Source organism: Apus apus, chromosome 1, assembly GCF_020740795.1.
Source record: "Apus apus isolate bApuApu2 chromosome 1, bApuApu2.pri.cur, whole genome shotgun sequence".
In the NCBI taxonomy this organism is placed as follows: Eukaryota; Metazoa; Chordata; class Aves; order Apodiformes; family Apodidae; genus Apus; species Apus apus.
This window is the reverse complement of record NC_067282.1, coordinates 172,903,430-172,928,685: the sequence shown is the minus strand read 5'-3', so window position 1 is coordinate 172,928,685 and position 25,256 is coordinate 172,903,430. Positions and strand designations below refer to the sequence as shown.

Genomic DNA, 25,256 nt, shown 5'->3' with positions numbered 1-25,256 from the left:
GAAACCCTCTTTAAGATGTACATCTTTATAGTAATTTGTACATAGTGTTACATTAAAGGCTTCCTTTCTGCCCTGAGGAATTCATAAGATCTCTGCTCATTGTGTCACACAGGGCTCCTAATGCCCTGTCTTCCATTAGGCAGCCTCTTTCCCCTCTTCTCACCAACTCTACAAAAGGTGAATCAGGAGACTCAATTGCTCATGATTAGAAGCCACAATGCCAGGTTTTAGCATGGAGTGAAAAAAACCTTGTGTATTTTGAGACCTCTATTATATATTTAATGAAAATAGGTAGGAAAGAATATGCCACAATAACCTGTATTTACAAAGCATGAAGTATGCATTGTATTTCTGAAGAATAAGTAAAAAGAAGATCCTGTTTTCCTGTTCTTGTGCAGATACAATTATGTTGGCTGGAGGCATATGGCAGTTTTTGTTCTCATTTTTTTCTAATGTAGTTATCAAAAATTAGATATTTTGATGTAGTTACACTAGGTAGGATGGTGCTTTATTTCAATTTAGCTTATTTCCTCATTGAAACATAACAACACTAGTGCATATGAGAGCTGTGCATGCCCTGTCTCAGTTTTAGCTATATTGTAACAGTGAGAGTTTTATAAAAAAAAAAATAAATCAGATGAATATAAGGCCAAATTCACATGAGGCATGGAAATCCAGGAAGGACATTTAAAACAGACCTAAAAACATTGTATTGTCTCTCAGTCAAAGAATATGTCATTGTTGCTTGGCTGACGTATCCTCTGCTCCTCATACTTCGAGTCTGAACTTGAGCTGCCTTCCTTTTGTGCATTTCCACTGGGTTAAAAGGCATTACTCATGGTTTATACACAGTAATGGCTGCGGAGAGTCTTTCAACTGCTTCTCAGCACTCAGTTAGTTTTCTGCATCGCTTGCTTTGGCTTACCTCATGAGTTTAAATTGAAATTATTTCTCATAATGATTATCAAAATGATTTCTCTGTTTCCAAACACTGTCATGTGTCCATCTTCTCTATCCTTCTCTTCCCATCTTTATATCTGGGAAAACCTTTTCATTCCCCCCATTTATTAGAATAAAATTCTCACAGAATCACAGAATCACAGAATGTTAGGGGTTAGAAGGGACCTTGAAAGATCATCTAGTCCAACCCCCCTGCCAGAGCAGGATCACCTAGAGTAGCTCGCACAGGAACATGTACAGTCTCCAGAGAAGGAGACTCAACAACCTCTCTGGGCAGCCTGTTCCAGTGCTCTGTCACCCTCACAGTGAAAATGTTTTCCCTTATGTTTACGTGGAACCACCTATGCTTGTACCTGTTGCCCCTTGTCCTGTCACTGGACATCACTGAGAAGAGCCTGGCTCCATTCTCCTGACACTCACCCTTTACATATTTATAAACTTCAGTGAGGTCACCCCTCAGTCTTCTCCAAGCTAAAGAGACCCAGTTGCCTCAGCCTTTCCTTATAAGGGAGATGTTCTACTCCCTTAATCATCTTTGTAGCTCTGCACTGGACTCTTTGAAGCAGTTCCCCGGTCTTCCTGAACTGAGTGGCCCAGTATTCCAGACACAGTATTCCAGATGTGGCCTCACCAGGGCAGAGTAGAGGGGGAGGAGTTGCTCTCTCAACCTAGTAACCACACCCCTTCTAATACATCCCAGGATGCCATTGACTTTCTTGGCCACAAGGGCACACTGCTGGCTCATGGTAATTTTTCTGTCCACCAGGACCCCCAGGTCCCTTTTCCCTGCCCTGCACTCCAACAGGTCAGTCCCCAACCTATACAGGTACATGGGGTTGTTCTTTCCCGGATGCAAGGCTCTACGCGTGCCCTTGTTGTATTTCATTAAATTTCTCCCCGCCCAGCTCTCCAGCCTATCTAGGTCACACTGGATGACAACACAGCCTACTGGTGTGTCAGCCACACCTCCCAGTTTTGTGTCATCAGTGAACTTGCTGACAGTGCCCTCTGTTCCCTCATCCAGGTCGTTGATGAATATTTTGAATAGTACTAGTCCCAGAACCCATCTATGAGGGACTCCACTAGATACAGGCCTCCAACTAGACTCTGTCCCATTGACCACAAGTCTCTGACTTCTTCCTTTCAAGCAGTTCACAACCCACCTCACTACCTGATCATCCAGAACACACTTCCTCAGTTTAGCTGCGAGGATGCTTTGGGAGATGGTGTCAAATGCTTTACTGAAATCAAGATAAACCACATCAACTACACTACCATAATCTATCCACCTCATAAAAGGTAATCAGGTTGGTTAAACATGACTTCCCATTGATAAAACTGTGTTGACTCCTCCTGATGACTCTCTTATCCCTGATATGCCTAGAGACAGCACCAAGGATAAGTTGTTCCATCACCTTTCCAGGGGTGGAGGTGAGGCTGACTGGTCTATAGTTACCCAGGTCTTCCTTCTTTACTCTTTTTGAAGACTGAAGTTACATTTGCTTTCCTCCAGTCCTCAGGCACCTCTCCTGTTCCCCATGACTTACCAAAGATGATGGAGAGTGACCTAGCAATGACTTCTGCCAGCTCCCTCAGCACCCATGGGTGTGTCTCATCAGAACCCATGGATTTATGGATGTTCAGATTGCTTAACTGATCCCTAGCCTAGTCCTCATGAACCAAGGCAAACACTTCCTTTATCCTGGCTTCCTCTGGGGCCTCAGGGGTCTGGGGCTTCTGAGGACAGTTTCCAGCAGTATAGACAGAGGCAAAGGAGGCAATCAGTAACTTTGCCTTCTTTGTATCCTCTGTCACCAGGGCACCCACCTCATCCAGCAGTGGGCCTATATTGCCTCTAGTGTTAGTTTTGTCTTTAATGTATTTGAATAAGCCCTTTCTGTTGTCCTCGACCTCTCTTGCAAGATTTAATTCCAAGGAGGCCTTAGCTTTCCTAGTTGTCTCCCTACACCCTCTGACAACAGTCCTATATGCCTCCCAAGTGGCCAGCCCCTCCTTCCATGGTCTGCAAACTCTCTTCCACTTGAGCTTGCCCAGCAGTTCCCTTTTTAACTATGTGGGTCTCCTGGCTCCCTTTATTGATCCCCACCCATTGGGATGCTCTTGTCTTGAGCTTGGAAGATAAAGTATAAGATAAAATACTCATCCTATCAGCATAATGGGTTTTCCATAATACAACTGGAAACTGTTTGAGACATGCTCGTTTGCAGGAGAGCTTTTGTACAGCACAGATGATGAGTCTTCATAGTGATAAGTATTTATGTTTTGTTGATGCTATTTTTATTTTTAGATTTACAAACGTTTACATTCTTCACCCTTCTGTTTTTTAATTCTGCCTTTCAGGTATTATGATGAGGTTGAACAAAAAATTGTACCCTTAAAAAAATGACAAATGTAGAAGAGGAATACAGAGGAGAAGAGAGAGACATTAACCAGAGGAAATAACATTATTTTGAGGAATTTCACAGAGTCAAATATCTTCAGGCTAGCAGAAATGGAATAATGTGTCATATTTTCAGTCAGAGTGTTTTTTAGTTGTCTTTAGATTGTTGCTGGGTTTTTAAAAATTATTTTTAAGAAAAGAGAGAGAATGTTGACCTTTATTTTTATTATTTCTGTGTGCTAATTGTGGTCCATAGCAAGGTTTTCTGTTGGTGATGAACAGTTGTGTTGTCTGATCACTAAATGAGTATGCATTCTTGGCAGTGTTGTTATGTGTACCGTGATATCCATCAAACAAGTGTTAATAAAGAAATGAATATGTAATAAGACATGAGAAAAACTTAACAAACAATTGAGTGATAGATTATAGCCACTGTTTAGTCTAGTGCTTGAATATCTTGACTTCCAGAAGTACTTTGCTAATAATGTAAAACACATTCAAAACCATTGCACTTAACACTCTAAAATTAAATAAAGTCTAGAACTGTCATCTTAAGTAATGATGGCCTATGACCTCAGTGGGAGCCAACATGGACTCTACAGTATGGATTTCTTCAGGTGTATTAGTAGTAGGTGGATGAAAAGGGGGTTCCTGACTGATGACTTGTTCAGCACCGTGAAGCTCCATGGTAGCCAGCAATCCCCTGATGCATCCCACTGCACATGTTTGTGATCTGCACATGCACAGGCAGCTCCCTCAGATGTGTGCTGTGAAAAAGGAGCTTTGACATATTAAATGTAAATACGTCATGTGTACATGGCTGTGTCCAGTAGCACCCATGTGCATAAGAAAATGTTGATCCAGTTGACAGTTTCCAGCTCAGAATAATTTTTGTGGTTAAAGAAATAGAGGTTTCCACCATTATTCTTAATACTAAAGCTGATTGGTTTATGCAACCTGGAAATTACAGTCATGGTGTGTTTGTAATGTAATAAGGTACAAAAGCCCATTCTTTCCACAATTAAAACAGTTTCTTCTTTGAATGTGATAGCATAGAAAGGTGCTAATGAAGCAAGATGTTCTTGCTTACCTGGGTAATCAACTTATACTTCTGGATATACTTTAGTATTGCTGAAATACTGTATACCTAAAATGATTACTCAAAACATCTTTTTCTCATGGCAAATGAATTTTAGCTATGAGGTCATAATATTTTTTTCTTGCATCTATTTTCTGAAAAATTAGAGAATTTAAAAGTACTGAAAAGTAAGCGTGGAAATGGCAACTACAATAGCTTTTATTATTCCAAGCTTTTAAATTATTGTGGTTAAATTGCTAGTCTAATAGAATAGGATTCTTACAGAATACTGAATGGTATGTTTTACTGAGGATTCAGAATATATTTTTAACCTTAATAAGGGAGTAAGGATTTTTTTTCTTTCTTTCTTTTCTTTTTTTTTTTTTTTTCTTTTCCCCCACTTACCAGTGTTATCCCAGGTGTATAAATACAGCAGTTTTTGTATGCAGCACAATTGTTTTGTGAAACCTAAATTAGGATCTTTAATTACAGTGTTACAGGATCCTGGGTAAGTAGGTTGTTATCTCTTAATAACTGAAGCTTAAATACTCTTTTAAATCAATCCTCTCTTCTATGCAACACTGGTACTGGATGGAATCAGAAGTTATAAATGTGTGCTGAACAGCCTATTTTATAAGTACTTTGAACAGCAGATACAGTTGTTTTCTAAGCAGAGAATCTTGCATTATGGTGTAGTGTCAAAGAAGCATCTACTTGCTTCTCATTATGGCAACTGATTAGGCATAAGGAGATAGTTTTCTAACAGGAGTAATTAAGTGTATCTATTCAAATGCACAAAGTGATGTAAAAATGGGAAGAAATGCAACATGCTGCATACTAGGAGATGAAATAGGGAAATGAAGAAACCCTTGGAAGAAGTGTGAATATACTGCCTTGATGTTTCAGGAAGTTCTAGTGTTGCAGTACCAGGGAAGTGGTAGAGGCACCATCCCTGGATATGTTCAGGGAAAGACTGGATGTGGCACTTAGTGCCATGGTCTAGCCAATGTGGTGGTGTTGGTCATAGGCTGGACTTGATGATCTTAAAGGTGTTTTCCAGCCTTGGTGATTCTGTGATTCTGTGATTTACAGCCTATATTGATCTGCCATGAGTACCATAGATACATATAAATTTATATGACCAGGTATGTAGGAAGGTATAGTGAATAGTGATGAAAAAGCATGTATAATACAAGGAGAACAGTGTGAAAGAAAATATGAGACTGAAGGAGAGGAACCCACGTGTTGGCAGTAAAGAAGCATGAGGAGATGTAGAAACTTGACTCAGTAAGAAACAAAGGGATCAGATACTTGGAGAAGACATTTCACTGCCATTTCTTTGACTTAGCACATGAACTGTCAGAACTGAACAGGTGATTCTTTAGTCAGCATTTAACAGTAATTTTATCTCCCTAGAGAATGGAGGACTCCTATAATCACAGAAGTTTTTACTCATCCAACCAAAGCAGAACAGGTTCTGTTTTCCAGAGCCAAGTGGCTAAGGTCATTTGCTTCATAGCTATTCTCACTGCTCCAAAGCAGAGTTTGAACTGTTTGGTCAATCCCTGCTGGGTTCATTAACTTTGTGTGTTTGTTTCTGTTACCCTACTGAGAAGGGAATGGTTTGTATTTGTGTTCCTAAAATATTGGACCTGAATTATTTAACCAAACCCCACTGAGCACAGAAACTTTTGTATTTGGTTGGACTCATGCTCCCAGGGTCATTTTCATCTGCTCCTCTGACCTTGCCAGAGGGAATCCCTGCTTATTTCTTCATTTGATAGAACTGTTTATCTGGGCCCTGCTGAGGGTAGAAATGGGCTGCCTACTTCCTGCTGCAAATGGGAACCATCAGAGACTATCACTTGTCCTAAAGAGAAGAGCTTATGTAAGACTTTTTTTTTTTTTTTTCCCCTCAGAGAATTGGTAATTTCTTGTCTTGGAGGGTGTTGCAGTGATTTTTCAAGCAGGAGTAGGAAGGCTGGTGACAGCAGAGAGAAGGCACAGGGTCTTGAAGGTAGAAAAAAGAAGGAAAGGTACATGTTGTAATCTGTCAGGCTGTTGGCCTTTAATTCTCAGGCAGTCCAGCAATGCATCAACTTGTTTCCTGCCCTGCTTTTGAGGAAAGCTGTAGTAGCTACCAAAAAACCCTCTATGCCTCAGAGTGGAGGGAATGCACAGTACTGTCGGAGCAGCAGCCTATGTACTAGAGCAGTTTGAGCAGTTGTGGATGATGGGCTGACTTTTGAGAGGCTGTTTGTGTAAGTGCTAAGGTTATTGCCTTAAAAAAACTACACAGATGCACAAAATAATTGCTGTAGGGCTACAATGAACCTGTACATTGATCTGAATCTTTTACCTGGGATAGCTAAAAGTGGTGTATTTATCTCAAATAGATGTACTCAGGGTGGCTTGAAAGAAGCTGATTAGGACAGAGAGCAAAAGAGAAAAGTGAGCTGTAGGGGAGAGGTGCTGCTGGAGTGGTATTCAGACCAGCTGGGAGCTGCATAAAATTTATCTGTCTCCTGAGGAGCCTCAGTTGGCAGAATTTGTGTGCATTTCTGCCCATAAAAATAAACCTGCTTTACCCTGCTAGAAACTACAGCCAAGAGTTGGTCCCCCCTGAGGTGAAAGCTTCTGCTAGAACAGCTGCCCCTCCAGGCATAGAAAGACATTGTACTACACCTTTTAATCACTATGGATTATATCTCCTTCCTGCCTAAACAAAATTACTTCATCAATTGCCAAATATTTTTATCACTATGCTTATATATTAATGTATACATAAGTGCAACTGTCACGCTCCCACTATATCTACCTTTATTGCTTACTTGTTTTAAATGCCTCCCTTAATCATCAAAATTAATCAATCAAAATCAAATTTGACTGAAAAGCTGAGTGTACTTTCAACAAATATATAACATATCTTTATCAATTTATGTGTCTATATGTAAGTCATAAACTATCAATTTGGAAATTGCATTTGCTTGCATATACTTGCAGGCTGAAAACAGATTTTTTTGCTTAACATAATAATTATGGGATGACAACTTTTACTAAGTTAAGGCTAAGATTTACGGGCTTTCACAGACATACACCACTAAAAATGAAGATGTCAATAAAGGCAATAGTACCACTCCATTCAAGCTAATTTTCCTCTTACCTTTTATTTTGCCATGTCCTCTCTGCATCCTCTCCTCTCTGAAGAACTGATACTCAGTAAGTCTCATGTATACACTCAGTTCCATTGAATTAGACTCACATACATTATCTGATCTTATTAGAAAAAAACAGTTTTCTACTCTGAAAAACACACTTGCCCACAAGTAATTTATGAAAGACAAAGCAAGGGATTTAGTTTAAGAATCTAAAGTGATCTGAGTAAAAGAGAAAAATAGCAAACATATATGAGTGATTTGAACATATTTTGTTTTCATGAGCTACTACGGTGCTTTAAAAAAGTAAGAAAGTTAGTGGTCAATTCAATACTTCTTTATTTAAGACATTAGGTGGTATTCATGGAATTGTAGAATCATAGAATGGTTTGAGTTCTAAGGGACTTTAAAGATCATCTAGTTTCAACCCCCCTACATGGGCAGGGACACCTCCCACTAGATCAGGTTGCTCAGGGCCCCATCCAGCCTGGTCTTGAACACTTCCAGGGATGCGGCTTCCATAGATTCCCTGTGCAACCTGTTCAGTGTCTCACCACTCTCACACTAAATAATTTCCTCTTAATGTCTAACCTAGATCTCCCCTCTTCCAGTTTTGATCCATTACTACTTGTCCTCTCACTATGAGCCCTCGTAAAAAGTCCCTCCCCAGCTTTTCTGTGGGCTCCATTCAGGTACTTGAAGGTTGCTATAAGGTCCCCCCAGAGCCTTCTTCTCTTGAAGCTGAACAGCCCCAACTCTTTCAGCCTGTCCTCATAGGAGAGTGCTCCAGCCCTTGGTTCATTTTAGTGGCCCTTCTCTGGACTTTCTCCATGAACTCCATGTCCTTCATATGTTGGGGGCTCCAGAACTGGACACAGTATTCACAAGAGCCAAATAAAAGAGGAGAATCACCTCCCTTGACCTGCTGGCTATGCTTCTTTTGATGCAGCCCAGGACACAGTTGGCTTTCTGGACTGCCAGCACACATTGCTGGCTCATGTCCACCATCACCTCCACGTCTTTCTCCTCTGGACTGTTTTCTAACCATTCGCCACCCAGTCTGTATTTGGGCTTGGGACTGCCCTGACCCAGGTGCAGGACCTCGCACTTGGCCTTGTTGAACTCCATGCAGTTTGCACGAACCCACCTCTTGGTAATACCGACGCCTGGGGAACACCACCATCGAGCCGTTGATCAGCATTCTTTGAGTATGACCAGCCAGCCAGTTCCTTACCCAGCAAGTGGTCCATCCATCGAATCTTTACCATTCCAGTTTTGATACCAGGATGTTGTACGGGACAGTGTAAAAGGCTTTACACAGGTCCAGGTAAATTATGTTGGTTGCTCTTCCACTGATGCCATGACCCCACGGTAGAAGGCCACCAAATTAGGTAGGATTTGCCCTTGGTTAAGCCATGTTGGCCATCACCTATCACTCCTTTGTTTTCCATGTGCCTTAGAAGCCTTCAGAAGGATCTGCTCCCTGATCTTGCTGGGCACATAGGTGAGACTGACTGGCCTGTAGTTCCCTGGGTCTTCCTTTCTTCTCTTCTTGAAAATGGAAGTTATGTTTCCCCTTTTCCAGTCAGTGGGAATTTCTCCAGACTGCCAAGACTTTTCAAATATGATGGATAGTGGCTCAGCAACTTCATCCGCCAGTTCCTTAAGGATGAATCTGGTCAGGTCCCACGGATTTGTGCATGTTCAGGTTCTTCGGATGGTCATGAACTTGCTCTTCTCCTACAGTGGGGAGATCTTCCTACTCACAGTCCATGCCTTCACCTTCTCTAACTTGGATAGTGTGACCAGAGTCTTTGCCAGTGAAGACTGAGGCAAAGTAGTCATTGAGTACCTCAGCCTTCTCTATGTTCTGCGTGGCTGGGTCTCCAGTTTTCTTCTGAAGTGAGCCCACAGTTTCCCTCATCTTCCTCTTATTGCTGATGTACCTTTAGAAACCTCTTTTGTTGTTCCTGGCTAGGTTTAACTCTGTCTGTGCTTTGGCCTTCCTTACCTGCTTCCTTACTTCTCTGACAACTTTTCTGTACTCCTCCCAGGTTACCTGTCCCTGCTTCCACTGTCTGCATACCTTGTTTTTTTTTTTAACTTTGTCCAAAAGACCCTTGCTCAGCCATACAGGCCCCATGGCTCTCCTGCCTGCCTTCCTCTTTGTTGGGGCACACAGCTCCTGGGCATGGAGGAAGTGATCCTTGTATATGGACCAGCTTTCCTGAGCTCCCCTTCCCTCCAAGGCTTTGTCCCATGGTACCCGACCAAGCAGATCCTTGAAGAGACCATGTCATGGTCTGTACAGCCTAGTTTCCTATAAAGTTTTATATCATCAGCCAGCCCTTTTCTGTTGGTGAAAAAGGCTTAACTCTGTCCTGATAGAGTTATAAACATCTGTAGCCTTATAAATGATTTTGAACGTGTTGCGTTCTTTTATTTAGTTTATGATTATATATCATATAATGATGGTGTACAAGACAGAGGAGTTATTGCCATTTTGAAGACAAATGAGAAAATCTCTGTGTTTCACATTACCCAGGTAACAGCAAGTCTGTTTGGTCCTGCTGTTATCCATTCATGGTTCCTTATGGTCTTCTCCATTCACCCATTACTATCTCTTGAAGATAAACACTGCAAAAGATTGCTCACAGGAGAATTAGGTAAGAACCTTCCCAAAAGATTGTGTGTTCACACGATGTTGAGCAATGTGGCAGCACACCTTTCAGATTTGCTTTTTTTTTCTTACCTAACACCCACAAATTGTGCACTGTCACGTCCTATGGCATATTTTATTACCCAAGCTCTTGTTTAACTGCAGTTACCTAATAAAAAAACCCCACACCAAACGAACAAAGAAACAAACAAACAAAACAAACAAAACAAACCCAATATTTCAGGCCTAAATGAGAACACTTTTTTTAATAATTCACAGAGAATAGCTTTAAATTATTATTGTGGATTTTTTTTCTGCAAATAGATCTACTATGGAATTCTCAAGCTCATTTGAAAAGTCTTGGTAGTATCTCCGGCAAACTATTTTTCTGGTTAATTGTAAGCAGTTCCTGATGTATGTTCACTATCTGTATCTTCAGAGGCAGCCCTAGCTATTTTGTTGCCTTGAATAGAATATATTCTGCTGCCACTGCTCCAACATTTCCAATAAATTATATTTAATAGTAGGCATTTTAATAGAATTTCAGAATGCCACATATTTATCTATTATGAAATACTGTCTTATAGAATTCCAGAAATATACAAGACAAAATATTTCCACATTCTAAAAATTAATGTCTTATTAGCAATTTAATCATTGCAGTCACAAATTGGCTCTAAAAATGTTGCCTCTCTAATTCTGCAGCTCTGGGCCGCTGTCCAGTCTTTACCTAAGGTGAGCTGCCCTCTTTGTTTTTCAGTAAGACATTGAACCTTTAAATGGATGGTTTATGCAATAACTTAGTTGAGTAAAATGTGAATTAAAATTGCACAAATGAAATTTGTCACTGTTTCTTTTTTCCTTTATTTTATTTTTTTTTAACAAGGCAGAGATTTGCTTTAGTTATACAAGACTTGACTTGAAGATTTACTTTCAAAAGAATAGTATTAGTTGGCTATGGTATGTACATAAAGCATGAGATAGTTTACCTGCATCTTCCATAAATTTTCTTCTATACGGCCATGATAGCCATAAAAATGTTCATAATGCAACATTCCTGAGTTGCACATTTTACAAACAGAGCAACAAAATATGGGTATTGCAGTGAATACTTTTCAGAGATTCATTACTCTGCCAAACTGAATGTATTTTTCTCAGCAATACAGAAAAGACTGCAAAATTGCAGATTTCAACACTATACTGCAAAGCTGTGGATCTACTTCAAAGAAAACAGGAAGAACATTTTTAGAATCCAGAACGTATACTTCTAAACTTTCTTATTTTATAAGAATTAAATAAGTAAACATGAAAACTCTCCTCCTACCTGCCCAAAACAATTAAAATTTAAAAACACTGAACTGGAAGAAGGAACTGGTTAATTACTTCCAATCTCCTACACTACCAAGAAGCTGTATTATGAGCACACAGAAGTGTTCATTCAAATGCAGAGTTCAGTAGCATAGATATTGATAATTTGGTTAATTAGACTCTATATAATGGGAAGATCAAGGCACTTGTAGGCCACATAATTTGTTATAGCTTAGATGGTCTAAAACTGATCAGTGAGATGCATCCCAGAAGTTCAGTTCTGCCCATTGGCTGTAAGTGGAACCTAGGTATCTGGCTCACATGCAGATGTCAACACTGTCAATGTCTAAATATGGCTGTGATGTTTCTGTCTCTTAAATCAGAAAAAGTCACAAATCAAGTGTAAGCCAAATAATATCTTGCAAGTCTTTGTTACAAATAGATCTTTCCTAAAATGTAAAAAGATGAAATCATATACTAGCAGAAGAAACAGCATCATCTCCCAGCATATGAAGTCTTGCAAGGGATTACACCAAAACCAAAAATTCACACCAGCAGAAAAAAACCTTTCACCAAACACCCATTATTTGAACAAATAGCTATATAGCTTTAAGTACTATTGCTGCTGGTAATGTAAAACAGTCTTTCAAGGAATTCAACATCCTTGGATTGTGGTTGAAGAAAAAATTGTGTGTAATATTAAAGATATCATTTGGCTGTGTGCAAAACTGATTTTTTTTTAAGTGCCTATTAATAAACAGATGTTGTACTGGAACAGCTGTTAGTGAGTAGCATGTCTGAGATGAAGTTCAGATCAGTGTCCAGACTAAATGGTTATGCTGAACTTTCTTCAATGTTGATAGCTTAAGCTCATGATCCCAGAAGATCCCAAAACTTCAGCCTCTTCCTGGTGTCTGGCTCTTTTTCAGGAAGGAGTGGTTAAATTTAACAAGTATGTGCCTATGTGTCAATGGGCAGCAAGGTGCAGTAAAGCGATTACATCTAGGCACCTGTCTTAGAGGAGCCCTCTAGTAGCTGGATTCCTATAGTTTTTAAAAACCCACAATCATTACTATTCACAAAATACATTTCCAGATTAGTCTCATGTGGTGAGCTGAGTAATAGCTCTCTTGGTAATCATGCCTTTCTTGTAGTCAAAGCTCAAAGACAGTAATAACTTTTATTTATTGTCAAGTTCAAGCTGACAGTGAAATTCAGGGGAGCTAACTGACAGTAGCATGTCCTCTGGCAATTAGCTCTGTCACTCAGAAGCACACTTTAGTGTTAGCTCAAACCTTCTACCTCAGGCTCAGTTCCCTGGATTTAGAAGATCAGCCTTGATGTAGGCCCAGACTTAGATTCTTCTGTTTGTTATCTGAAGTGGATGAACAAAAGGCAACTATGGTCTACCACTGTGATGCCAAGCTGGTCCTGTGCTTTCCCCACCTGTGTTGACCATGCAGTCAGCATCACCAGAGGACAGCTGTGGGCTCACCTTCTAGGGACATCACAGTGGTACATGTTGCTAATCTCTCTTCCTGTGGCTGCCTTTCACGGGTGCAACAATCTTGAGTCCAGAGGTGATTTTCTGTTCCCCTGCACAAGATCCTGCGGAAGGAAGGGCCTGCCATCGATGGGCATGGTGGGGGGGAGCAACTTTGCTGACACAAGTGAGAAGCTGTACCCCAGGACTAAACACAAGTTGTCAAAATCTAACAGAGGGTTTCCAGCATGAACAATGCCTCACTTCCTATTTCTCTCCAATAATAGGAAACAAGATATTTCTGTCACTGCAGGGTCTCTGTCAGAGTTCAGCAACCCGTGTTTACTTCCTTTTTGTCCTCTTCTTATGTGCTTGTGTCAGCAAACACATTCCCTTCCTGTTGTTGTCCTCAGTGATGAAAAGAACACCCCTTGCAAGTGTCCTCCCTGCAGTTTGGCAATAGAGGTTTACCTATTACTGCCACGTATTATCTCCAATATATTTCATCCTTCCCAAAGGAAGCATTCCATATTAAAATTGAAGTTTTAGACAGTACAGAGATCAATTAAATGATATTTTCTCATTATTGCACTAGTGTTTTCCTTTAAGCAACTCCCATATTGCGTGTGCTTCCAGTAGTGCTAGAACTCGTCTCACTTTTCATGCAAGATTGTCACAGGTCTTAGAAATGCAGATAATCATTAACATCATTATTTTCAGATAAATTAAGAAATTAATTGAGATAATTTCTTCTTTCCCTGTGAATACTCAAAGTGGTGGGCAGTGAAGAAAGTAGCAACAATATTCTCATAAAGTTTGTCCCAGAGACTGCCTAAAATTCCCAAACAAGGCACTTCTAAGTGCTTGGAGGCTTTCATATCAATTGCACAGTGAATATCTAGAACAAGGGAAAAGTTTAAATTTTTTTAAAATCGTTTTTTCCTTTTCATTTGGCCATGCAGTTTCATCCCCTCCAGGATTTACCTGGGTCAAGCAAGTATGGTGTGAGAGACTGGTGAAAAATAGCAGTGGTAATAACACATATACCTTTTTGTTTGGTTCTTAAAAAAAAAAGTTAATGTTATTTTTGGAATTAAAAAGAAAGAAGTTCGATGTGAACTTGTAAAATCATTTTGCTCAGAGTTCTTGAGTGAAGTTACAATCTGCTCTAAGGTACAACTTGCTTTTTATGTGTGCATTTTTTTTTTAATTTTCCTTAAAAAATGGTGACTTTTGGTAAAATGTAGGCAATAGTGGAAAAATATATTTTGAGTTCTGAAGTAAATTTTGCATTGTCTCCAGCAAAATACAGCTTTTTAAATAATGTAGTTGTTAGCATTGCTTATTAATAAAAATAAGTTTATAATTACTCTAAAAAGCCTAATGTGGTATTTTAATATTCCTGTAAATGGAGCAGTGTAAAAATGTCTAAGTCAATTGCATACTTACTGTTAATTGCTGGATAATTTTGCTCAAATGAGAAAAAAAAAAATCCTTTGCAACATTAGCTGCATTAAGTGCCTGCAATTTTACTTTTAAGCTTCTGCAGATGATCTTTAGAGTATTTTGATTAAATTTTTAATTTGTTGTACAAAATCATATTAATCCTAATCTTACTATGTGTTTTAAAAGGCAGGTTCACACCAAGCACCCTAGTACCTGCTGAACTTCTTAGCGATAGGCACAAACTATTTTCAGGTGTCCCCAGATATTAGCACTCACTTTAAAGGCTATAGCATCCAATTATGCCTTTGAATTCCTTTTGATGAGAAGGAAAAATCCTACGTGTCAGACAAAGAAACTGTGAAAGAACTTCAAACAGACGATGTAATGTTCCCAGAAGTCCTGTGGGATTGTGTTCTGAATGTTGAGCTTCACCATAACCTCTTGTGCCTTAGTAATTTGAGATACTTGTTGGTTTGGCAGTTGGTCACACAAAATAAACCGCCCAAACATCATGTGTGATAATCAGCCAATCAGGTCTCCAAAGAGTCTTTAAATGTTCAAACTGAACAAAGGCTCTGTATCTATCAAGTTCAGATTTTTGTCTTGGACAGCAGCCGTCTGCCAGGTAACGTGCTGTTTTTCTATTTCCTTTTGGTTTAGTGGTAATAGGAAGTTTCAGGTTACAGAGGTAATCCATGCAAAACTAATTGACTAATTAAATGCAAGGCAAGTCAATGCGGCAGTGCACGTTGTGCAATATTTGCTGCTGGGTTGTGCAATATTTGCTGCAGACTTTAAAATGATTCATATTGGCAGAAGAGTGTGGAACACTTTACCAAAGAAATATTCTTACACTGTGTCTGGTCCTAGAAGGATATAACAAGGATTAGTTACTGAATAGTTACACTCCCCAGTCTTTTCAGGCTTTATAGATTTGATTGACATTTTTTGTTTATATATTTTGCCAATATTTCTGAGAAAATAGAGTTCAAAGATGAGTCTTCTAAAGAGAAACTTTAAAAAAAGGGAAGCATCAGTGTAGCTCAGGCTGGATTTCAGAACTGATGGACATGAAATGTAAATTAGAGTGAATGGTGTGCTGGAAGTGGTTCTGTGGCTATGTGACTTGGATTGAATTGGAGGAATGAGAGGATAGTGATAAGGAGTGAAATCAAAGTAGCAAAAACATAGCTTTGAAGAAGCTAAGGAACCTCACATCTAGTATGGAAAAAGTTATATGAGGGCAGGAGATTTGAAGACAAGTGGGACATAGCTGATGCAATGGGCAAGGTAGGTGATTGCTGTGGCAGCATGTGTGGGAATCAGGACTAGAGCCTGGGTCGACAAGGAGAATGAATCTCATGTGTTCTGAAGTAACTCATAATTTATAAATGCAATGTCAATTTTGCTTACTTGACAAGTCTTCATGATAAACATCTTGTTTTGGAGGCCAGCAATAACATAACATAAGCCCCCTGGATGAAGCTGAGTGATGAAGGCTATTCAGCCTCACTGAGCACTTACACAGTTCATTCTTCTGCAGTGCCTGAGATTTTTATAATAAAGAATGAAGGTGTATATTTCACTGACACAAGTAACTGTTTCAGTCTGTTACAACCTCAAAACTCAGTATGCCTAGTTTTAGCTGTAGGCACTTAAAAATGGTTACATTTCTTTGACTGAAGCAATGCAAAGTAATTTCCAACCCTTTTTTTTGTATTTAACAACAAACTTCCAACCAACCTAAACAGCCTTGCTAGCAGTTTTACAATGGATGATTAGATACAATCTTGGGGAGAAGTTTACTGAGTTTTCAGGAGATAACCTGGTGATTTTTGGTGCTGTTTTTGTCATCCCTGTTATCAAAGTTTAAAGCCTGAAGGTCCAATTCTTTGCTTACTGAGCTCAAAACTGAGTGCAAAACAATCTTTGATTTCACTAGAGCAGGCTGGTGGTTTAAAGGTCAGAATTTTGGCTGTCATCTTCACAACTCTTCTAATGTCAGAATCACTGTAATAATTTACTGCGTAGTAAGGGTATGGACTTAAATGGGTCAATCTGCAGAACAAAAAATGACAAAACTGGTCAATGGCGACAATTTTCTTGTTTATTTCTGAGGGGTATTTTATAATATATATATATATTTAAAATTTGCATTTGCTCATTATATGATTCTCAATAAATGTACGTTAAATGTTATTCATGAAGTATTCATGAGAAATGAAAATACTGGGAAGATATAAAAGAGTAATATTTTGTTTTTCACCAGTGACTGATACCCTGGTGTATATTCATATAGTCCCATCCTCATGTAGAACTAATGTAACTCTCCAACAGTAAAAAGAGTCACTTGCTGACAGTAAAAATAAAAGGAAGGTAATGGTAGAGAGGTCCCCAAATCCTTATTTAAAGGAGTCATGTTTGAACAAGTGATTTTTTGTGATGCTGCATGCAACATTAGTGAAGTTTTATTATGAAGACAAATCTTTTTGCTTTAACTTACCTCCTAAAAGACTGTTTTTCAGATTGTCACACAGAACTGATTTACCAGTAAAACTCCCTAGATCCCCTTAAACAGTTAGAAGATGGAAAGAAATTGAGGGAAAAAAAAAACAAACAACACACATCAGCTTGTCTCTTCTCCCCAGAGTGACAGAGAAAGGAAGCACTGTGCTTGACCCACAAAACAGGAGAGTGAAAGATGTGTGTTCAATGTAGTTACAGATATTATAAAACAATCACTGTGTGATATTTAAATATTGCTTTGTGGTGTTTCCACTGAGATATTCCATTCGTATGTGATGACAATGAATCATGATAGCACTACCACTGGGAGCCCTTGCCATGGCTGCATACTTTTCTGGGTTTTTTTAATTCCTGTGGATTGCCCATGGAAACAAGGGGGGGAAAAAAATTACTTGAAGAACATAACTAGAATAGAAGCAGTAAAGATATAATGGTACTTAAAAGTGGACCAACTTTTCAACACAGTTTTATTTAATTTTGTCAGTATTCTTTTATTCAAGTTAGAGATGCAGCTTAAATAAAGTCTTGTGGGGAATGTGAACAAATGTCTTTAAAAATGTCCCTGGGCGGTCCATATGTGTTGACAAAACTGGGCTTTTTTCATTATTTTTTTCTAGTTCTGTAGATGTTGCTTGTCTATAGCTACTAATTAGAGAGAATATTTTCAGATAAAGAGATTTGAGTAAGACAAGTTATTCTTTACTGGATAAACACTCAGTATCTGTACAGCATATCAGTTCAGCTGGCAACGTTTCTCCCAGATCTAACTCCCACAAGCTCAGATGGTTAAGTCTTTAGAGCAGGGAAAAGTGCCATCTGGTGATTCAAAGCGATACAAAACTGATGGGATCAACTTCTTGCAGATGACAAATGGAACTGGTCATCAACCTCAAATAAAATTGACATAGGTGAAACCTGACAAAACATTCAGCAATCTCCTTCATCAGATTTCCATTTAAAATTTTATTCTTTCATTATACTGCAGCAAATTAATATAATATGTTTAGCAGCATAATTCATGCAATTCTGAAATCACAAAAATGTCAGTGTATATGATGTGTGCTGGTACAAAAACTAGATACTACATATATGCCAACTATATAAATAATAATTTACTTGTATAAATATAAAATAAAATATAAAATATACATATAAAATATAAAATATTAATAAAAATTATAAACGTATGCTTAGATTTGTCCTTTTACATGTAATTTTGAATCCCTGATATAGGGGTTAGGATTTATTTACATGGATGATATATAGCATGTGTTGTGTGTAAAACAGTAACAATAGTGTCTGATGTATGAAGAAACTAGTTAAACAGTAATATGTTAGAATAATGGTTCTAACTATTTTAATAATTATTCTAACTATTTTAATAAGTTTTAAAAATATTTGCTAGTTGATAAGCTGATGATGTGCCTTGAACTATAGACCTCAAATTTAAGAACAGAAGGACCATAAAGAAAGTAGGCTGTGACTTTACAGAAAAAGAGAAGACAGAAATATAGCAATATTTTATTCAGCAGGTTCAGTTCCTTTCTCTGGGCAGAACTGGATCTGATTTATGTTTTAGTTTGTGGTAAGGGTGAATTAGTAGCTAAGAGAGCAATTCTAGCTCACTGCATTTGTTTAAAGGCTCACATCTGTAAATTCTTAGGCTGAATATTAATTTTCTTTGTATGAGAACATTATGCAAAGTTGTGGTTTGTTTTTTTTCATTAAGGCTCTTTTAAGAGGCTCACTGGAGTGAAGCTTAATTCTGGAGAGTCTAGTAAGAAGTACTAAAATGCTGAGTGTAAGCATTCACATGAATTGCTCCTTTAGTTTGAATACTGAAATATCTGTTGATAAAGAGAAAGGAACTGTAAAACATCTGTAATTCCTGTTTGTAGGCAGATTTTCTTTGAAATCAGCAGACAATTCGAAAGGGTCAGACTGTATATGTATTTCAGTAAACTGATCCTTCAGCTTAAAAAAGAAATACTTAATAAAAGAATAGCATCTAATGAATACCAGACCGTATCCCTTTTCTAATTCTTAATTTCTGTGTTTAAAAACATTTACTACACAGTAGTGTTTATAAATCACTTAGTATGTGTCTTTTTACATGAATGTCATTTTGAAAGAGAGAAAAAAAAAAAAGGCAGAAAGAAACAAAATGTCCTACTGAATGCTTATGGCTCTGTATGGGATTATACAGGTGTGTTTTGCATAAAATCTCTAATAATCTGCCAAACACGAGCTCAAGGCACCTTGTCATACATACCCTGTGAAGTTATAACGCTTTTTGTATGTGGTGCCACAGACAACAATGCAAAGAAGAAGTATTTCTAAGGCAAATCCTATTCTGTAATCCGCTTTAACTTACTTGTTAGTTTTTCTATATTCAGGTATTAGTTCAGCTTTTCCATTATTTTACGTTAGTGCCTTGTAATTTAAAGCCTGGTGTGAATCTATCACTTCAAATGCATACTGTTCTCTGATGTTGTGTGTTTGACTTGGCATAGATAATTTTATCCATAATAGACAGTAACTCTATTTCAAGGAGGTAAGACAAGATGACAGTTCTTTATATTGGTACACAATCACTAGTTGAATCAAGGTGAGTTTTCACAGTAGAATGAGCTACTTGTGATTGCGTCCGGTCACCCTGATAATGAGAAATGGCATAAATCTTCAATTTATTAAATTCTTTCCACTCACTCATGGTATCTTAATTTCCATAAGTTTTCAAATGAGTTTTAGTTTTTGGTTTTCAAGTAGTAATTGGAAATATCAAAAGTACAAAATTAAACTCTAGGTGTCTATACAACATTAAGAGAATGAATACAACATAAATTCAGTTCATTGCAAATTTCAATAACAACACTTTTAATGCAGCTTAATGGTTTTAGAAGTCAATTGATGATAAAGCCAAAATTCCTGTAGAGCAGATTGAGTGAAAGCAATCATCCTTGTGGGAACTGGAACTTATGTTGACTCTTTTGCATTCATCATAGAATGGTTAAGGTTGGAAGGGACCTTAAAGATCATCAGGTTCCAGCCTCCCTGCCGTGAGCAGAAACACCTCACACTAGACGGGGCTGCACAAACCCTCACCCAACCTGGCCTTAAACACCTCCAGGCTGGGGTCTTCCACAACCTGTGGAACACACACATGTTCACAACATGTGATCAGAAAAGCAAAGAATTTTCTACTTTAAGAACTCTTAGGCTGTCAAAAGGTATATCAAGTTCTGTTCACAAAACCAGAGGTTACAGCATGCTTTCACCTTATCTTAAACAAAAAAGCATTTAAATGACAGATGAATTAGTTTCCAGCATAAAAAACTGACTTTGAAAAAATGGAAACAACTGGACTGTGTATGGAGTGGACAGACAATTTAAGATGTACTTTGAATTCTAGGACTTGACTTGGCTTAAAGCCAGGCCTCCTTCAGAAGACCAGTACTGCATTAGAGTTAGGATTCTTCCTGGACATCATGTGCTGCAACAGGAGCTCTACCAGCCTGTGGGATGGAACAGCATATCCCCATCTGTTGCTGGCCAGCTATCCTATACATCCCCCTCCCTTTCATGAGATCAGCCTGGCAGCAGTAGTTATGCTCTGGAGCCATCAAGCAGTGGAGCTGCAAACATAAGCCAAAAGGAGAAGGTGAAATTCTTCGCAGACATTTGCCTGTCTAGAATTCAGTCTCTGTGTGTGTTGGGCTTTCTAGCTCTCATTTAGGGAGCTAGAAATTCTGAGCAGTCTTTTAAAGGGTAGAAGCATACAGTTCTTGTTAGGAGAGATAATGAGATTGGTTATTGAGTTTTGTTATACTGAATATTGTTGGAAGAATTGTGTGCTTTTCTGATAACTAATGGTTTACCATGCTTACTAGTGAACAAACTATTTTACATTTCATTACATTTACCATTGCCTTGTGTCAAGAGAGCATTCATCACCATCTCTGAAGACTTAACTCTCACATTTGGGAATAGTAATTACCTTTTTAAAAATTATTAATATTGCAATACATTCAGGAAATACTCTGACAGTCAGTGCAAAATGTGGCAGTCCACAGTGTCTTATGCAGTGTCAACCTGTGGGAGAAAAAGGTAAAACATCAAGAAAACACTGCTTTAATATTTATTCTGAGAGAAAGGAGTGGTAACATGGCAGTTAGGTCTATTTGAGAGTAGGATTATTAAGGGAAGGGTGGTGGTTTTTTGTTTGTTGTTTTGTTTTGTTTTTTTCCCTAGGTTTCAGACAAGGTTCAAAGTTTATTGAGGTAAGTAGAATGGGATATAATTCAGTCTTTGTGGATTTGCCTTGAAAACAGTTAAAGAAAAGAAGGAACTTAAAAATAGATTATGAAGAAAGTTTTAAAATAAATGATCTTCATAAAACAAATTATCTTCAAAAGTAAATTATGTTTCATTTCTGTTTCCTTAATTCTTCCCAAAAATCTTTTCAAAAGAGCAGGAATAGTCAGTAATGAATAAGTAGTTCAGTATTGTCTTTAAAACGTATACCAATGTTGTTAAGAAAAATCTTCACTAAAACTGATAATTATACTCATTAAACAGTCATGAATCCTTCACTCTACAAAGGTGTGAATACTTGAAAGAGTTTGAGGCTTCTTTCACTAATCTCACACGACTTTTTGTAGTCTGTTTTTGCAAAAAGAGGAAAATTGATATATGATGTCAAATTGAAGTCCCAGTCAGCTCAGCATCCTGTTTCCAAAGGTGTTTAGTTGAATCTGCACAGACTGTATGAAACTAGTGATGTCTAGTGTGATTTTGTAATAAACACATGGTAGTTTGATCTTCAGTATGTCCTGTCATAGTGAGTTCCCCTCTATGAAACTAGAGTTGAAATTGGTATGAACAAATATTTGTTTTAAATCTACCTGATCATTTCTTTGAGTAGCTCCTCCTCCTTGTATTGTGAGAAACAGTTGTAGTTGTTAACGTACTGTCTTGCTCTATATAATTCAGATTTTACAGTGTCACAGACATAGATTAGCAATAATATATTAATGCCATTACATCATATTTAGATTGACTAGGAAGAGTCTGCTTTATTCTGGGCAGCTATCTGTGGTGATTATATGATGTATTAATTTTGTTTTCCATTATCCCTGATTGCTATCAAATTCAAAGAAAAGTACGATAGGAATGGATATTTAAAAAAAAAAAAAAAAGTTACCCATTAGATAACTCGGTGTGAATATTTTTTGTTTGGTCTTTGTTTTGCAGCCTGCAGTTCCTTGGGAATGCAGACATGGAGACACGCTGGTGCAGCGCGGGTACCCAGGTAGCTGGTGAAGGGAAGGCCCTGGCAGGCTGCATGTAGCAGCCAGCACTCCCAGAAGAACAGTTAGGAGGTGATTTGCTCACATGCCAAGGTTGCTGGCTGGCCCTTGCCTGAAGACAGATGAACTAGGGCTACAGGAGAAGAAAAAGTTAATCTGCATTGTAAATGGCAGGTTGATGTAACATCAGCCCGAGGGTATTATGACTTCAGCTGATGGCCTAATGGTGGTGTGCAACTCAAGCAGTCTGTGCTGGTAATACCTAGGTGGAGAGGAGGAGTATGAATACTAAAACTAGAACAGTTGATCTGTGGAAGAGAAAGTCTTTTCAAGCCCTTTGGGTTTTGTCCCTTTGCACAAAGGGAATGATGGCTGGCATGAAGTGAGGTGAAACCTTGAAACATGTAGTAGAAAGGGAAAAAGGATGGAGGAGGTATCTGGGATGAAGAGAATATGATGTGCATGACCATACAAAGTGGAGAATGCTCCATGAGAGGCAGCTGAAAACCCCTTATTTCTGGTGTTTTCTGGATTAGGGCAATTGAGATGGGGCTGCAAAAAGGAGGGCTAGCTATTTTGGGGCATGGTTATCTGAACTTAGCTACTCAGATGCAGAAATCTTTAAGCTGTGAGAGGGAAAGCCATCCTCCTTCTCATCAGATAGTTTTATAACAACTCATTTTAAGAGTAGAAGTTATCATTTGAAAAGATCCATTTGAATGAGGGCAAATTGCACCCTCAGCAAATCAGAAGGCTAAGGATAGTGTGAGGAGGAAGCAACCTTTCATTTTATGCACCTTTATTCCCACCGAACAGTCAGTTAACTATATTGAATAGTGAAATAAAGAAAAATGTAAAAGGCAGAAAAAAATCCCACCTAATGACAAGACAGGAAACTTAAAAAAGTTTTTAACAAAATCTGGCATAGCAGACACTTTAAATCACTATTTATAAGTAGGCCATCACTGTACTGAAATACCGGTATAATGAAACAACCAGTTAAGTGCTTTTGGGTGTCTATATCTGTTTCTTAACTGCTTTGAATTCTTTCTTTCTTCTTTTATTTTTTGTAAGATTTTTCAGAAAATATTAATTCACTTTCAATATTACTGTTATACATAAAATTATTCATATGTCCTCAATTTTAAATTTGAAATCTGAAGAGGTAAACATGAAGGAAACTCCATAATTTAGGAATTTTTGCTTTAGTAATGAACTCTCTTCACACATTATTAGCAAACTAATTCGTATCAATCAGTATGAAATACACCGTTGGAACAAATGTTAACAGTTTTTGCTTAGTAATTAGTCTCTGACTTATGAGGAAGATTTTCTAAAATGTATGAAAATATTAAAGACTTAATTACAGTATGTAAAAATGCTTTTTGGATTCATTTCATCCTTCACATAAGACACATTGTTTTCTGTCCCTCAGTAAGTACTTTATTTGTTCAAAATGATCCCATGATATTCATTTCTACCTTGGCAAAAAGGATGTAGATTGAAAGTAGGTACTAACATCTGTCTACATTGTGAAGCTGAATTACTCATGCGTTAGCAGTAAGAGGAGAAAATGGCTAGCAAATATACATAAATTCAGGCTCAAGGGCCCAGTATTCTTGTGCAATGCTGGTTAAACAGACTGACAAAGCAGAGAAAGTTTGAGATGTGTTAATATGGGAAAATGTAGTTAGTTCCAAAATAAAAGTTTCTGTAATACAGCCAGTAGATATAAACAGAGATTAACAGTGCTAGCCCTATGTGTAATCAAATCATACCACAAGGCTGATGATTTGCTGGGTATTGTACAGTAGAAATACAAGATTTGAAGAGAAATTGCAGAAGCAAACCCTTCACAAATAGACATATTATATGTATCAGAATGAAATATATCGATGTCAGAAATGCAGCTTCATTTGTTATTGCAGCTGTCCTATCTGCTAAGTCACAAAATTGCTTCTAAAGACTGGGGTAACAGTTAACATCTGTTCTTGAGGAGCATTACATTTGTAACAGAGAGGTGTCTGAAGGGCAATTGAACCTTAAGTTCATAGAAAAGTAGGTAAACATTGCTTTCCTTATGTCACTAGGGAAATGTAGTTCTTTAGCTAAAAATAAATTCCTTATCTCTCCTTCCCTGCTAACCATAATAGCGTAGAAGTTGAAACATTTTTTTCCTTCTCTACCAATATTCAATGAAGAACAATTAATTTTCTCCTGTCTCAGGTATCACTTTATCCATCTTTCTCTCCCTCACTCTTTCTTACACTTTATGTTTCTGTGTCCCCTTTCTTTCTCTTCCTTCATCTAAGTACATACATTCACGTTGTCCTTATCCAACCAAAATGCTACTGAAGCTTTTTTCCAGATGCCACACAGCTCACTGTGTAGGTACCTGGCAACAGAAGCCAGTGTCATGAAGACATACCTTGGCTTTTTATATGACACATGAAATATCTGCATAAAGTACAGGCTATCTTGATGTCTGTATCCTAATGGCCACATGTATGGGGCATCAGACAAAAAAGTGTTGGCTTATGAGTCTGGGGGAAATTTTATCTCAGTGTGGTTTCCTCAGACAGCAGGTAAGAGAGAAGCGTACTTTCACACAAAGGCTTACTTCCACTGTTTCCTCATTTCTTACAAGGGCAACATCTGAACTTGCTTTCAGAGCATTGCTTGTTTACTTATTCATGGTGAGTACTCCAATTTTAGAAATATGTCGACTCTGTAATTAACTGGAAATAAAATTTTTCTGTGGCATGAGTCAGAAGTGCCTAGCTGATGATATTTAGCCACTTCTTGATCTTTTCTTTTGGTGCACAGCATGAAGTGTACAAATGTGGTTCTGCCTACTCAGAACTGAAAAGGATTATCCTACATTGGAAGTGCTAGATTTCCAGAAGTTCCTCATGTCTTCATAGGCAGTAA

General features: G+C 38.1%; 1 protein-coding gene across 2 annotated transcripts in view; it reads left to right on the top strand.

The window, feature by feature from the left end:
- The window catches only part of SLC16A7 (solute carrier family 16 member 7), an 88,512-nt gene that overhangs the window by 6,474 nt on the left and 56,782 nt on the right, over positions 1-25,256 (top strand). The window contains exon 1 of one of the 2 annotated variants that reach the window (XM_051621328.1): positions 15,065-15,115. The exons of the other annotated variant lie outside the window; for it this stretch is intronic. The gene's annotated coding sequence lies outside the window, so the exon portion shown is untranslated. Of the gene's footprint in view, positions 1-15,064; positions 15,116-25,256 lie in introns of those variants that run through there. 2 annotated transcript variants of the gene reach the window in all.